Genomic DNA, 14,868 nt, shown 5'->3' on the forward strand with positions numbered 1-14,868 from the left:
TTCCATCCCTGGGAAATCCTCCATACTATGTGATCATTTAATGAGTGCTCACTGTGGATTAGTTATTGCATTTTGTACTTTCTCCTTATATTATCCTCCTGATTAACCTCCTCATGTAAATCCAATTATTATCCTCATTTTAGGAATAAGGAAACTGAGATTTAAAAAGGACAACTTGCCCAAAGTTTCAAGTGGTCAGACTGGAATTTGAACCTAAATTCTTCTGGCACTATAATCACTATATTACTCTGTGACTTGTGGACACATTTGTCCTGTTTCTCCTTTGTCACTCTCTCTCTGAAGTAACCTCACTGGTCTCTGCTTCCAATTTTCTTGTCAGAATTAGTCAGTATGCCTTGAAATTTAAGTCTGAGGACAGAACATTTTGTTATTGTGACATGAAAGTATAAACTATTCAAAAATGTTTTCTGAAAAAGGAGAAAGTTAAAACTTTAAATAGTCTCCTCCTTTGCCCTCACTCCACATGAAGATGATCACCAAGTCTCAAATGCATGTCTTATAAACCTGTCCCTGGCCCACACCAGCCCTCCATGGTGCAGGCCTCCATAACTGCTGGAGTCTCTAGTTGTTTCCACACCTTGGGTCCTTACCTCTCTAGCCCAGCCTCATCATGGCCCTACAAAGAACATTTTAAAATACAAGTATGACCATTTCAGTTTCTTGCTTAAATTCCTTTAGTGACTTCATTGCCTTGAAGACACGATTCCTTCACTTAGTGGAGATTTCCAGCTTTCTCAATCACTTCATCTGCTTCTACTTTAAGTATCTGAAATTCCAGCCACGTTCAACTTCTTGTAGGTTCCAAACTCTGGCATACTTTCTCATGTCTGAGTTTTCTGTGGGCCCTCCTGCCTAGAATGCTATGCTGTTGTCCTCCCATCTCTTCCTTCATCTGTACTCCCAACTTTCACAACTCACTGCCTTTCACAACGCAGATGTGAGTCTGATAAACCTAATCTGATTAGCTGCTCTTTCCCTCTGCTCCCATGGTAGCCTGCCTGTGCTTCCTCATACACTTTAGCCTTTGGAATTGTGGATGGTGAGGGAATAGATCATCTGTGAGCTCTCTGAAGGCAAAGACGATAGCCTCATCATAGAACTTGACACCTTGAAGGCACTCGGTACATTTATGTTAGATGAAGAAGAGACGCCTGTTCAGTCACCTGCCCTCCATTAAAAATTTCTCCTACAGAAGAGTTCAGTGTAGAAGGAAATGGATGGTAAATGTAAATCCAGTGGGAAGGAAAAACTCAGAAGAGACTGCAGATGCAGCTATGCTAGGAAAAAGTGCTAGCTAAGAACTTAGGGGAGTCATTTCATGTCTCTGGACTGTGATTTCTAGAAGAACAGATGTTGGATGCCATGATTCTTAAGGTTCTTTAGGTCTGTGAATACCAACCTTGCAGTCACACTTGATAGCCATTTGTATTATAATTTTTTTGGTATAGAGAACTTCCCAAAAGATCTGGAACCTGATTATTTCCTAATCATGATAGTGAGTACCAATCTCATTTTAAGCATATAAGAATATAATGACTTTTATTGAGTCCTTCTTTTAAAAACTTACCTATTCTTCCTTCAAGTTGCTAAATAAATGACATGTTAACATAAAGCAGTACAATTTTATTTTAAGATATCCTAACATGTCAAAATACATACATCAAAATCACTGCAAAGTAATTCAATGAAGATACTTTGGGAAGCTATTCCCATAAGACTGTCTTCACTTAAAATATTTTTGGAAGCTCTTGTTCAGAATTATCCTTGAGCACCTGCACAACCTTTTTTTCTAACATTGGCAAATCTGTCTTTGTAGGACAGATTTGTGAACAAAGGGGGTGATTGAATTGTATTACTGTTTTATTTATTAGTTTACTTGCTCTGCTTAGGAAAGTGATAATATATGTTCATTTGGAGAGCATAGAATAAAAAGGAAAATTAACAGAGTTTATATTCCAGTTAAACATTAATCAATCCTTGGGAGAAAACACCAGAAATTATGGGGTTTACAGCCTGAAGGTGATTGAAGTTGAGAATTCTCATCTAACACAACAAACCTTTTCTCTGCCTCCCTTGTCAATGCCCTGGGATGGCATTTGTCTGCTTCTGGAATTCTGGATGGTGATTCATAAAAGGAGCAAAATCCCCCCATGCTATCTTTATCTTGGACTCGAGACCTTTTTTTTCCCCCAATAGAGAAAAATAGTGAAGGGAAAAAAAAAAGGAACTAAGGATCTTCCTTAATTTAAGCAGAGTATTATTTTGGTATATATATTTTTTAATAATTTTAACAATATGTCATGTGTTTTATTTAAGACCAGTGGAAATTCTACTGTTTATATCTTGTACCTTGCCTCTTTTACTTAGCATTGTATGATTGCCATTCATTACATTTTGTAAAACATGATTTTTAGTGGGTAATTTTATTCCATAGTATATATTCATATTGTACTATCCATTTTCCTATTGTCTTTATAATAAAGGCATATGGATGTCTATTTGGTTGTATCCACAATGATAAAAAATATTATAAATTAAAATATATTTGTCAGTTTGATAAGTTAAACTACGTAAAAGTGGAATTTTTATCATTAGTGAGGTTGAAATGTTTCACATATTTTCTGTCTTGTTAAATGTTCTTTTGCCTTATATTCTGCTTTGTTTAATGTAAATATTGCCATCCAAACTTTTTTTTCATTTTTGTTTCTAGATACATTTTGCTCTTCCTTTTATTTTAGATTTCTGAGTCATTTGGCTTTAGACCTTTCTTATAAACAGCATATAATTGATGTTGAGAATCTTTGTTTTTGTTGGGGATGTTTAACCCATTTACATTTATTGTCATATTTCATAGGTTTGATCTTTTTGTCAATTAAAAAAACATTTCTTCTTTATATGCCTCTTGTTATTCTCTTTGCTTCTGTTATATGGATTCTATTTTTGCTTTCTTTCTAGTGATTTAAAAGGCACACATCCAGTTTTTATTCTTTTGATGCTAATTTTGTAGTTTTAAAAATAAAATTAGTTTGTTTATTTGACTCAAATTAGCTCTGCAAGCTCATCTAAAAGGGGGCATTCAGAAGAAGTCATGAGGAATAGCAGATTATTGGAATCAGTGTTTATTCTTTCAAGTAGACTATTCTGAGGGACAAAATTCATTTGATTTCAAGCGTTATACTTTCGTGTATACTTTATAGTAAAGTGAGCTTAATGAGCATTTCTCTATCAATTAGACCCTTTGGGTACTTCAAGACTAACTTAAAATAAATAGTAAAAAAAAAAAAAACTTTATCCAGGTACTCTTTCTCTGTTATGTACCATTCCTTCTTTGTCACCTCTCACTATGTCTTTAATGTAGGGAGTTGGAGAGCAACCAGCCCTTGGTAGGTGAGGGAAGCATGGGGTGATAGAAATAGCTCTGCATTGTTAGATCTTGGATAAGTCAGTTTCCTTCTGGGCTTCAATTTCCATATATGGAAGTTTAAGAGGTTGGAGTACATAATCTCTGAGGTCGCTTATAGCTCCAATCTTCAATAATTAAACAAAGTTTATTAAGTACCTATTTTCATAGCTTCAGTAAGGCCCTATAAAGAATGACAAACACAAAAACAATCTATGTTTAAAAAGTAAGAAAAAGAAAAGGTACTAAGCTGATGAGATTCTATATCTTGATCTGTGTGCTGGTTACACTGTATAGCAGTATGCAAAAATTCACTGAGTACTTTTATCATTCTACTTGTGTATTTTATCCCTCAATAAATAGGAAAACTAAACCAAAAAGGAAGAAAGGAAGGAAGGAAGGAAGGAAGGAAGGAAGGAAGGAAGGAAGAAAAGAAAAGAAGAGAAAAGAAAAACTGGCAAGATTTTTAAAGATTGTAGCTATGAGGCAGGATGGTGTAGTGGAGAATTCACTGAAAGTAGATAGTGAGTTTAAATCCTGAGAACATCAAATATTAGCCTTGGAATCTTGTGCACATTATTGAACCTTTTGAGACTCAGTTTTCTTAGTGAAAATAAAATTTGTGGTTTCTGCTTTATAAGGCAGTCAGGGGTATTGAATGAGTTAAAAGGCACATAAAGCACCTGGCATTTGTGTGCCAGATTACAAAAAAGATGCAGTAAGAGTATTAAACAAACTATATGACAGATTCAAAGAACTAAAAGATTTTACATCGTTCTTTTAAAATCATCCCAAAATTAATAAATCCAGGAAAGCCCAGTAGTGTTAAGGAGACTATAAAGAAAAAGTCAGGCTCCTATTTTTCTGTTGACATGCAAGCTGGTAATACCTCTTTTGGAGAGCCATCTGGCAATTTATAATAAAAACCATCCAGTTTATAATTATGATCTTTAAACTGTTAATCCCACTTTTCAGATTATAGCCTGAGGAAATAACTCCAAAAGGAAGAACAAAATTTATTTATTTAAAGATGCTTGACTAGGTTATAATAATGTGTGGGAACAACTAACTGAAAGATGGCTAATTAAACCATTTTAATGATGCAGTGGAATATTGTTCCATTTAAAATGACAGATACATGGACTGAGTAGATATATGGAGAATTCAAGCAAAAAATTAGAAAATAGTGTACACTCAGTGAACACAACCACATAATACCTATGCCTGTGCAATGATAAAGGAAGTGAATTTTGTAAATTTCTGGGGAAAAGTGATCCATATTTTAATTTTTGGTTTATTATAGTATAATGATTGTTAAGTGAGTAAATAAAAATAAACACATGTTCTGAGATAGAACACAGTATCTATGAAAATAGTGTATGAAATATAGAATAAAAATGTACAGCAGGCATATAGGTGTAGAAAAATTGACATTGTATTCCTCATAATATTTAAGAGTTGCTCACCATTGCCTTGTGAAAGGAGTTATCACTCTCAAGAAATGCTTTTCCTAGAAATAATTTCCAAGTCAGCTAAAATTCCAAAATATGGAGATGAAAATTCATGAGAGAAGTTGTTCTTAAAGATATCAAGTTCCCTATCAGCTGCATTTTTTTCCAGCTGCTTTTTCTTTCTTTTCTTTTGTGATAAAGTAGAAGGTTTTATAGATGCTGAAATGGTTTACAATTGCCTTATTTAGTTGCTCCTATTTTTTTATGTCTCCCCAAAGGGTCACAAAATCCATCATTTAAAAAGAGAAAATGATGTGTTTTTAGTGCGAAGAGAGAATAGCCACTTTAGAGAACCAACAGGAGTGGAAATAAATGGAATCGGGCACCTATAGCCGTAACATACTAAGTACTTTGGATCATCTCAGATGTCAGAAGCTTCACAGGGAAGATGGAATGAGGTGCTGGGTGATGGGGTACCTCCTTTTCATCACTGGAAGGCCTAAATCAACTTGTTAGTGGTTTTGTAGTGAAAGGCTGTCAGAGTGCACAGAATATGGTGAGCCCGGGTGGAGGGATCCTTTGCCTTCCCCTGGGCCTTCCTTTGGGGTTGTCTCTTTGGAACAGAATACCTTTGGGAAATAATGGAGGAATTTGCTCTGTGTGGGAGGGGTCTGGGTGTTTTAGGGGATGGAGGCAGCTTTGTATCTGAAATGTGTTTGGTGTCGTGGAAAATTTTTGACCCAAGTTACACAGTGCAAGGAAGATTCCCCAAAAGAGGACTGGCAAGGATCATAGAGTTGGAAGGAATCTTAGAAATCGATTAGTCCAAACTTTTAATTTTGCCAAAGAGGAAACAGACCCAAGGGGGAGAAATGACTTGCCCAAGGTTATAGTCACCAGTGAGGACATGGCCAAAACCAAGTCTGTTGCTTTCTGGCTATTATTTTTTCTGCTCCACCTTGTTGAAATTGCCCTTACATTCCATCATCACTTCATTACTGACTTTTTCTGTATTTTTCACACAAAAGATTAGCCTTCAGACTTAGAAATGTAGCTCTTTAATTCACAAAGATTTTCTTGACGCCATCAGAGGTGTGAGTCAGCAATCATGATCTATAGCATTCATTATTCCAGAATCCTGTTTGTCTAGTAGTGGGAGAGAAGTTTACTTTCAAGAGCTTGACTCTAGAATCAGACCACCTGGGTTCATATCCCAGCTCCACAGCTGGGATGGTGGATGACATTAAGCAAATTATTTAACCTCTTTGAATTTCAGTATCATCTGTAAAATGGAGGATCATAATAGTATCTATCCTTTAGTTCCCTTAGGTGAGGATTAAATGGGATACCCCATTAGATGTGGACCTGGTTTATAGCAAGTGCTCAATAAATGTTATTGCTATTGTTATTGTTCTGAGGATAGTTAGACCTATTTCTGTCAAAAGTCTTAAAGAAATAAGAACTTTTTTATTTTTTGAGGGATGGATGAGTATTATCTAGGCATGGCCCTTAGGTGCTTAGAAAGACTTTTTTGGGATTGTAAACTTCCTGAAACTTTCAACAATCAGAAATCTTTCTCTGGTAGTCTTTTATGGATCTAGTGTTAATTTATTTTCTGTAGCTTTTCATCCAACAGCTATCTTAATTACCCCAGATTTAACTACTATCTTACATTTTTTCCCCTATTTTTGTCTCTCAATTTTTATAGCTTTAGGAGGTATAATTGATATGTACTAAAACCACATATTTAAAGTATGCACTTTGATTAATTTTGATATACACATGAAACCATCACCAAAATCAAGAAAATGAACATATACATCACCAGCAGTGTTTTTGTGTGCCCCTCAGTAATCCCACTATCTTGGTACCTCTGGGCCCCTCCCCATCCCCTACCCCCATCCTCAGCCAAACACTGATCTGCTAGAATTTTATTTAAATGGAATAATACTGTATGTTTTTTATCTGTCTGGCTTTCAGCATAATTATCATCCATGTTGATTCATGTATCAATTGCACATTTATTCTTATTGCTGAGTGTTCAATAATTTTTTCTTTGTGCAGTCTTTACCTCTGTCTTGCTTAACTGGCCATGATGTGGCATAAAAACACATTTTGATGATTTGAAAATATTAATTGGTGAAATGTCTGTGTTTCATGTTCTTATTTTCTATTTCATTGTTATCCAGTATACATAGAAAATACTATACAGCAATTGTAAGTTCCCTGAAAGTAACACCCATTTGCATTCTGTATGCACATTTTAAAAAATGGTGTCTATAAGCAGTATTTTTATTTATTTATTTGCAGGTCGAGATTAAAGTTTCCTCCTGTCTCTTTGACTCTCAGTATTAAAAAAAAGCATACTTCCATTGGCCTAACCCAGTGAATTGACTGAATAAATTCAATTATATAAATATTTGCAACAGTTTTTATTTTTACGGTGAAATATTTATTCTGTTAATGTTACGGTCTTTTTTTTTTTGAAAATGTGGACAGTATGTTCTCACTTCCCTTGCAACTGGAGCATAACATGAAATAAACTAAAAATTGATACGGCAAAAGTAATACATTTGCAAAATAATGAGAGATCGTTTAGGAGGCAAGTCCATTTTTATAATGACTTTTTACCAACACCATGGGATCTCTCAACTATTGACATTCCTGCATCTGGGAAGGAAGAAGATAAAAATTACCATTCAAAATGCCCATTCAAGTTTGGTGAAAGATTTAATTTCTTCATCTATCACAGTGTCATGAGCCCTATGAATACTATAGATCAAGCCTCAGTGCCAGAAGTTCCAAGACTTGTCAGTGTGGAGGGTAGAATTTAGCCAGAGGGAGTCATAAAGGCAGAGAAAACAAACTTTACCCATTCTACTTCTTAAACTTGTGTCCTAGGCAGTTGTCCTGAGTGCTTACTTTGCCCAAGAAGCCTGGGGATGCAGTAATTTAAAAACCGAGCCTGTAGTGGAGGATGTGTATACTGACCTTAAAGATTTTATTCTTTAAGACCATTCTAGTGGCAGATAGAGGTTTATATGGAACAATGAAAAGAAGGTGTGGTTTCTGTACTCAAAGGTAACTTGGAGAATCTGGTCCCAACTTTTATTTTATAGGTGACTAGCTCAAGGTCATAATAACTTAATAGCAGCACTGGGACAGACCTGTGATTTCTGAACCACAAGCTCACTCCCTATGTTGCTGTTGTGTTGCGACTGGCTTGCTGGTGTGTAAGGAGTTGGGCTGTATGATTTGTTCTCTTTGAGCTTCTCTACATAGGGATCTGTTGCCTGGGAATTGCATCCTTGATGAGCTATACTTCTTGACCATTGTATCTTCTTTGAGCCTTTTTAAAAGGAGTTCTTCTTTGAGCTCCTTTTTAAAGCCCCCTTCCCTAGTGTTAGCATCTGAGTCTAAATGCTGTCCTGGATCTTCAGCCCTTGTCTGTGCAGCTTGTCCCCAGCTGTAACATATCTTCTTATGTACAGGGTGTATAAGAATGTAGTGTGGGTGGGAAGCAACAGATAAAGATCATCCTCCTTCACTGAGAATCACTAGCTTGGGCCAATCCCTTTTACAGACCTGGAGACACAGGCGAAGAAGTTACGGACTTATCTAAAGTTTCACAGTAGTGCATTTAAGATGGTATCTTAGTCAGCTTGGGTTGCTATAACAAAACACCATAAATTGGGTGGCTTATCTACAACAGGCATTTATTCTCACATTTCTGCAATCTGGAAGTCCAAGACCATGGTGTCAGCATAGTTGGGCTCTGGTGAGAAACCTCTTCTGGGTTGCAGACAGCTGACTTCTTGTTGCGTTCTCACATGTCTAGAGAAGAGCTAGATAGTTCTCTGGCCTCTTCTTCTAAGGGCACTACTCCCACTCATGATGGCTCCACCCTCATGACCTAATTACCTCCAAAAGGCTCTACCTTCAAATACCATCACCTTGGGATTAGAATTTCAACATATGAATTTTGGGAGGGACACAAACATTCAGTCAGTCCCTGATTGATGAAAATCCAAATCTCTTGTTCTGTGCGGGATTAAGTACAGCAGATCTCCCTGAAACACTGTTCATGCCTCATTAGTATCTGTGATGGTATTTAGCCCATGCCCAACAGCTGCAGTATCTAATGGGGTGGGGCTGGCCCAGAAGAATGTATTAGGAGTGGATGTCTAATAAAATGAACAATTGCATGTGAGTGTAACTGCAGCACTGCAGACCGTGTGCTGGAAAATAGCTCTCTTTTATGGAGGTACATCAACTGTCTGTATCGTAACTGATTTAGGTCATTGGTCTCACAACTAATGGCAAACAGAGCAATGCAGTTTCTTTCCAAGAGACTAGATATAACTGTGATCTTCTCCAGTCCAAATTAGTCTGTCTTTCATTCTGCTCTAAGAGTAGATTATTTAGATCTGTTTATTTTTTGAAATCTTTTTTTAAAAGTTTATTTATTTTGAGAGAGAGAGAGAGAGAGAGAGAGAGAGAGAGAGAGAGAGAGAGCAATCAGGGGAGGGGCAGAGAGAGAGGGAGAGAAAGAATCCCAAGTAGGCACTGTCAGCACAGGGCCCAATGCAGGGCTTGAACTCATAAACCGTGAGATCATGACCCGAGCTGAAACCAAGAATCGGATGCTTAACTGACTGAGCCACCCAGGCGCCCCTGGATCTCTGTTTAGCATGTGAATCATTTCATTCTTGAACATGTTAGCGGTTCACATGTTGATAATGTGAGGGTGGCTCAAGCAGGGACCCCAGAGGGACCCCACTGCCTAGCTTGGGAGGCACTTGGTAAGTCTTTATGAGGAAAATATTATTTGATACCCTTTAAGGTGTTAGTAGACCTATACATTTTAAAAGAGACTTCAAATAATTTAGCAATATAATTTTGTTCATAGTCTTGATAATTCTGCTAATAGTATCTGAGATTGTCCCCATTTATCAGAATGAAAAATTGAAATGAAGAAAATAAGAGTGACCCACTTCACTGGAAGGATTAGGAATAAGAAAGAGATAAAGGGATATCTTCTCATTCAGTCTGCTTCTTTACATACTAGATCAGGACATAGTTATACTGTTTTTCATTGCACAGGATAATAGAAAAGCAACACTTTTTGGGAAACTCATGACTTTCAAAGTCAGTTGTGCTCTACAATAACTATTTTCAGTATAATTATTTAATGTGGAAGGAATGTGGCCAAGAATATAGTTACATGTGATTTGTGATGTGCAGTATCCAAGGGCACTTTCTTTTCTGAAACATATTCTTGAGAAAGATAATTTTAGAAGTTGTCCACACAGTTCCTGACACTGTCCCTTCTCTGTCTTCCAGTACCATAGAAGACTCCACTGATATATACAAATAAAAGACATTACTACCAAGATTTAAAAACATATACAGTAAAACCTTGGTGTGTGAGCATAATTCATTCTGGAAACATGCTTGTAATCCAAAGCACTTATATATCAAAGCGAATTTCAAGAACCATTGGCTTAGTTGTGATCACGTGAGGTTGGCATCATGTACTACTCGTATTGCGAGACATCTGCTGTTTATCAAGTTAAAATTTATTAGAAATGTTTGCTCATGTTGCACAATACTCGCAGAACAAGTTACTCGCAATCGAAGCTTTTACTGTATATTATTATCCACATATGCACAAAGAAAAATCTCACAGGTAGCTTGAGTTGGCAGACACATATCTAGTCTCTGTCTCGATGCTTTTCTTTTGGTGTTTTAGGCACATTGATGATGAAAGGGCTTGTTAGTCTTCCTTGCTTCCTTTTTTTTTTTTTAATTCTTTTTAATGTTTATTTCTTAACCAACTGAGCCACCCAGGTGCCCCAGTCTTCCTTTCTTATTTCTCACATTTCAGGAATCAATGTGTCTGATATATATGTGGTGTAGATGGACTGAAGATTTAAAGATTGACATTTATGAAAGTGAGGAAGCCTTGGAGCTGAAGGCACATGGATGGATATTATTGCACCATTGGATCAATTGTGGTTTTGAAGCTCTTTAGGAACTAAAATGCCGGGAACTTTCACTTAGGATTGTACATTGAATAGAATGGGTTGCTAGATTGTTAAAATATGATTGATCTCAGTGTAACTCATTTTCAACATTTTTTATTTCTGTTTTCAATAGTTGATTTTGGTTAGTCTTCTTTTAATATGATTGAAAGCTGACTTATATATGGAGTACTGTAAATTAATGTATGTCAAACTCATTACTGTGGGGGTCAGATGGGGCAGACTTCCTAACCTTTAGAATACTGCTGGGAACTTCTAAATCCAAGTATGTGATTTTTCCATGGATGTTCTCCCAGCCACTTTCATGCACATCTGCTTTCTCGGGCCTTTTTACCATAACTAAAACTTGCAAAGCCACATAAGTGTCTCCATAATCCTTATTCTTTAGGCCAAACTGTCAAAATCACAGTAGGCATCAGGTGACAGGAGAGGGGACCTCAGACCTGGATACAAATGTTTAGACTGAGGGGTGTTGTTGAGAACTATTTTCTGAATTGAACAAAGCAAGGCACTTTATCTATATACCTACAGTTGCTTTCCTGGATTTAGCTTTTATTTTGAGCGCATTCTTATTGTATGTTTCTTTGATATTCAGGAAGACTTATCCAAGAGTGTGTTTTTGCCATTGTGATTTCTTGTAAAGGATGAGAGATTCAGGGGACCAGCAGGGGGCTATGTTCTCAAGGCCTCAGTGGCAACCTTTGGCATATCTTCAGGCCACCACTTTAATTCAGTATGAGCCCCTATAAGCCCTGTACTCTCTTAGAAAACCACACATGAAGACTAGTATTTGCAGGTAAGACAGTGTTGCACAATAGAAAAAGTAAAGGCTTGCTTTCCTTTTTCTCTTTAGAGCTTTGGCTTTAAAGTCAGAAAAATCCTGGCTTTAGCATGTACTAGTAGGGAGGTTTCTTAACACCTTTGAGCCTCCTTTTCCCCATTTGTAAAATGGGACTATCAACACACATATCCATAGCATTGTTGTGGGGATTGAATGAGTTCCTATGTAATGAACAGTGCATGGCACATTGTAAGTGTATAGTCCATGTCCCCTGCCTTTCTTCTAATAGAGGGTGTGTCCAGTTGAACACACCCACTTCTCCCTAACATACCTTCCATTTACCTTCAGTAATTTTCCATGATGCTAATTCCCCTTCCACCCGGATCTCTAAGGGAGTCCTGTCAGTGGTTCTGCCTTCCTGTCTCTTTCCTTTTCCATCACTAGCTTGAGATGATTGCTTTCTTGGGGAACATGATTTTTGGAACTGCTAAGGAGACAGCGTACTTCCTAGAGCCAAGGATTGGAGTTTTAATGAGTTCTTTCACTAGGAAAAGAGCAGGGCACTGGGCCATCCTGTGGCTCTTACCCTGCAGTTTGGCATTGCTAGGGCCGGGCACTTAGAAACTGGATGAATGTGGACTACTGTGTGTGGATGAAAAACCTGTGAACGTTTCTCTTCAGGTTGCTGGAGAGAGAAGTACAAATTAGATTATTAATGATCGTATGGAGGCAGCACAGTCTATTTAGTTTCATTATTAAAACAAGAATGGTTTTGGACGATGTGGATTTTTCCCCTTTTAATTTAGATGGCAGAGAATATTCATTAAGGATATCAATAAAGACCATGTCAGTGATTTAGCCTCCAAAGCTGCCCCCTGCATGCTAAAAGACAGAAAAGAAAATTTAAGTGGGTGAGAATGAGAATGTGAGATTGGAAGCCAAATTATAAACTCATTTCAACTCTTGGCCCGCAGGCTCTGGAATAACATTATTTGTTGTCAAGGATGGAAAACAACTCAGATTCAGGTCCAAGTGATTATTCCACTTTGGCATTGCTGCCTTTCTGCCAACAGCAATTCCATTTGGACATAGATTAATTAGCCAGGCAGGAACGGAAGTGCCGGTTGTGAGAACAAAGCCAAAAGAGGCAGAGCTGCAGCCCAAGTCGCGGTGGAGGGCACAGCGCTGGGCCGTGAGAGGACCGCCCCAGGCTGGCCCAGCGAACTTGAACCCTAAACCCAAGGTAAACTGTAAAGAGGGTGCAAACACAGATGGCCTCCTGACTTGTATAGTGATTGACGTACCTCACATCGTTACCGTTACTGGCAATGCCTCAGAGAAAACCTTCAAACTTAGGTGAGGGAAGAAACAAAAATGTGACAGATCCACCTTAGCCACCAGGAGGCTGTCCCCACAGAGAAAGGACAAGTGGTGGCGGGCTCTAGGAGCTTCTTAGTCTTTTCTTTGACCGTGTATAGCCACTCCGGACCTTTTTGATTTCTGTATGTGAAACGGGAACAATAGTGTTTTTCACTTTTTGCTGTTACTTGAATTAGAAAGACAGATGAGACATAATTATGAAAACTCTTGGGAAAGATGACTCTGCGTTAATTAATTGAGGATAACATTGTTACCACTTATTTAACAGGAGGGCGTAGGCCCTTTCCAGAATATTTTCCCTGCCTTTGCTTCCAGAGTGATTTGGTTGTACCTTTTTTCCTTCCGCTTTTATCTTCGTTGCCGCACGTGTGGCCTCCAGTGGAACTCCTTAAAGGCAGGGGTGGCGTGGGGCGGCCGCCGTACCCCACCGCTCAGCACTCGGCCAGGACCGCGGTGAGGGTGAGAGCGAGGGCGGGGCGCGGCGCAGGCGGCTGGGGCCGGGATTCCGCGGGGCCGCGCGCGGGCCGCTAGGGGCCGGGCCGGGGACGCGTGCCCCGGAGATCCGGGCTTTCCCGGCGGCCACCCTCTCTGCCCCTCGGGCAAAACTTCCAGGTGGATTTGCTCTTTTATAACGTTGCATTTCGTGGAACCATTAAAAAAAAAAAATAGTGGTGGCGCTGCACGCGGTGCTTGCAGAGGGGGGCAGCACTTTCACTCCTGACCCCAACCTGGAAGCCTGAGTGATTTCAGTGCGCGCAGAGCATCCAGGCTGAGCGAGTTCAGAAGCAGCGCGTGGGCAGCGGGCACGTTTCTTTCTGGCGAGATTTGCGTTTTGGGGAAAGGTTCCTTCTCAAGTCGGTGTGACTCTACTGTGCTTTCACACACGCTTCTACGGGGCTTTCGCCGTTATTTAAACCTTGTGTGTGTGTGTGTGTGTGTGTGTGTGCGCGCGCGCGCGCGTGTGTGAACAAATATTTTGTATTTTACCCATTAAAATAGGGAGGGGAAAATACCATCCTGCATTTTGGGGCCATACTGGAATGAATTGTATTTTACATCCTAAATAATTTAAATTTCTACCATTTTGTAATATCGCCTACAGCTGAGACATGGAAAATCACAAGGGCTACTACTTCTTATTTTTATTTTATCTGATTTTATTTTTTTTATGTTTTAGATTCCTTTCCATTTCAAGAAGAGAAGCCAAGGTATTTTTACCCAGAGGAGGAATGATGTAGTTTCATACTAACCTTCTTTTCTTATGCTTACAGGTAAGTGAGTCTCTTTGTCATAAATTACTTAACAAATGAACTTTGGTATGGTCTGAGTTGTATTCAGTATTCTGGCGGTGTTTGAAATGTGTTAAATTTCATTTTACTGTCAATAGTTTGATTAACAACAAATTATTATTTTAAGATATGAATACTTTTTCAAAGTAATTCAGTTATTTGGCTGCCTTGAATCTTTTTGTTCACTTTGTAAAGCCTGTAATCTACATTTAATGTTACCAACTTCCTTAGAATTTATCTCTTCTCACAGTGGCAAATGACTTAAGCCAATAATGTACTTAGAAGAACTACATAATTCTTCTTAAAAAATATTCACTTGAATGGGAACATTTGTTCTCCTTTTGGGAGTTGTGATAGAGTATTAAGCTTTCTCAAATATTTAGCCTGTAATCAAATGGGCACTGTAATTTTGACCATGCTGCAGAATATTTATTTAGACAAAATGGTTTAGGAAATTGAAGAATGATCTTGCTCTCTAACTTATAACACCTCCGGGGTGTTT

At 38.2% G+C, this 14,868-nt stretch overlaps 1 protein-coding gene across 1 annotated transcript in view; it reads left to right on the top strand.

Annotated features, from left to right (window-relative positions):
• The window catches only part of CSGALNACT1 (chondroitin sulfate N-acetylgalactosaminyltransferase 1), a 342,441-nt gene that overhangs the window by 143,979 nt on the left and 183,594 nt on the right, over window positions 1-14,868 (top strand). The window contains exon 2 of the mRNA XM_047091964.1: window positions 14,255-14,348. The gene's annotated coding sequence lies outside the window, so the exon portion shown is untranslated. The remainder of the gene's footprint in view (window positions 1-14,254; window positions 14,349-14,868) is intronic.

Source organism: Lynx rufus, unplaced genomic scaffold, assembly GCF_022079265.1.
Source record: "Lynx rufus isolate CCGP_SWC_20201006 ecotype Redwood Valley unplaced genomic scaffold, mLynRuf1.p SCAF_3, whole genome shotgun sequence".
Classification (NCBI taxonomy): domain Eukaryota; kingdom Metazoa; phylum Chordata; class Mammalia; order Carnivora; family Felidae; genus Lynx; species Lynx rufus.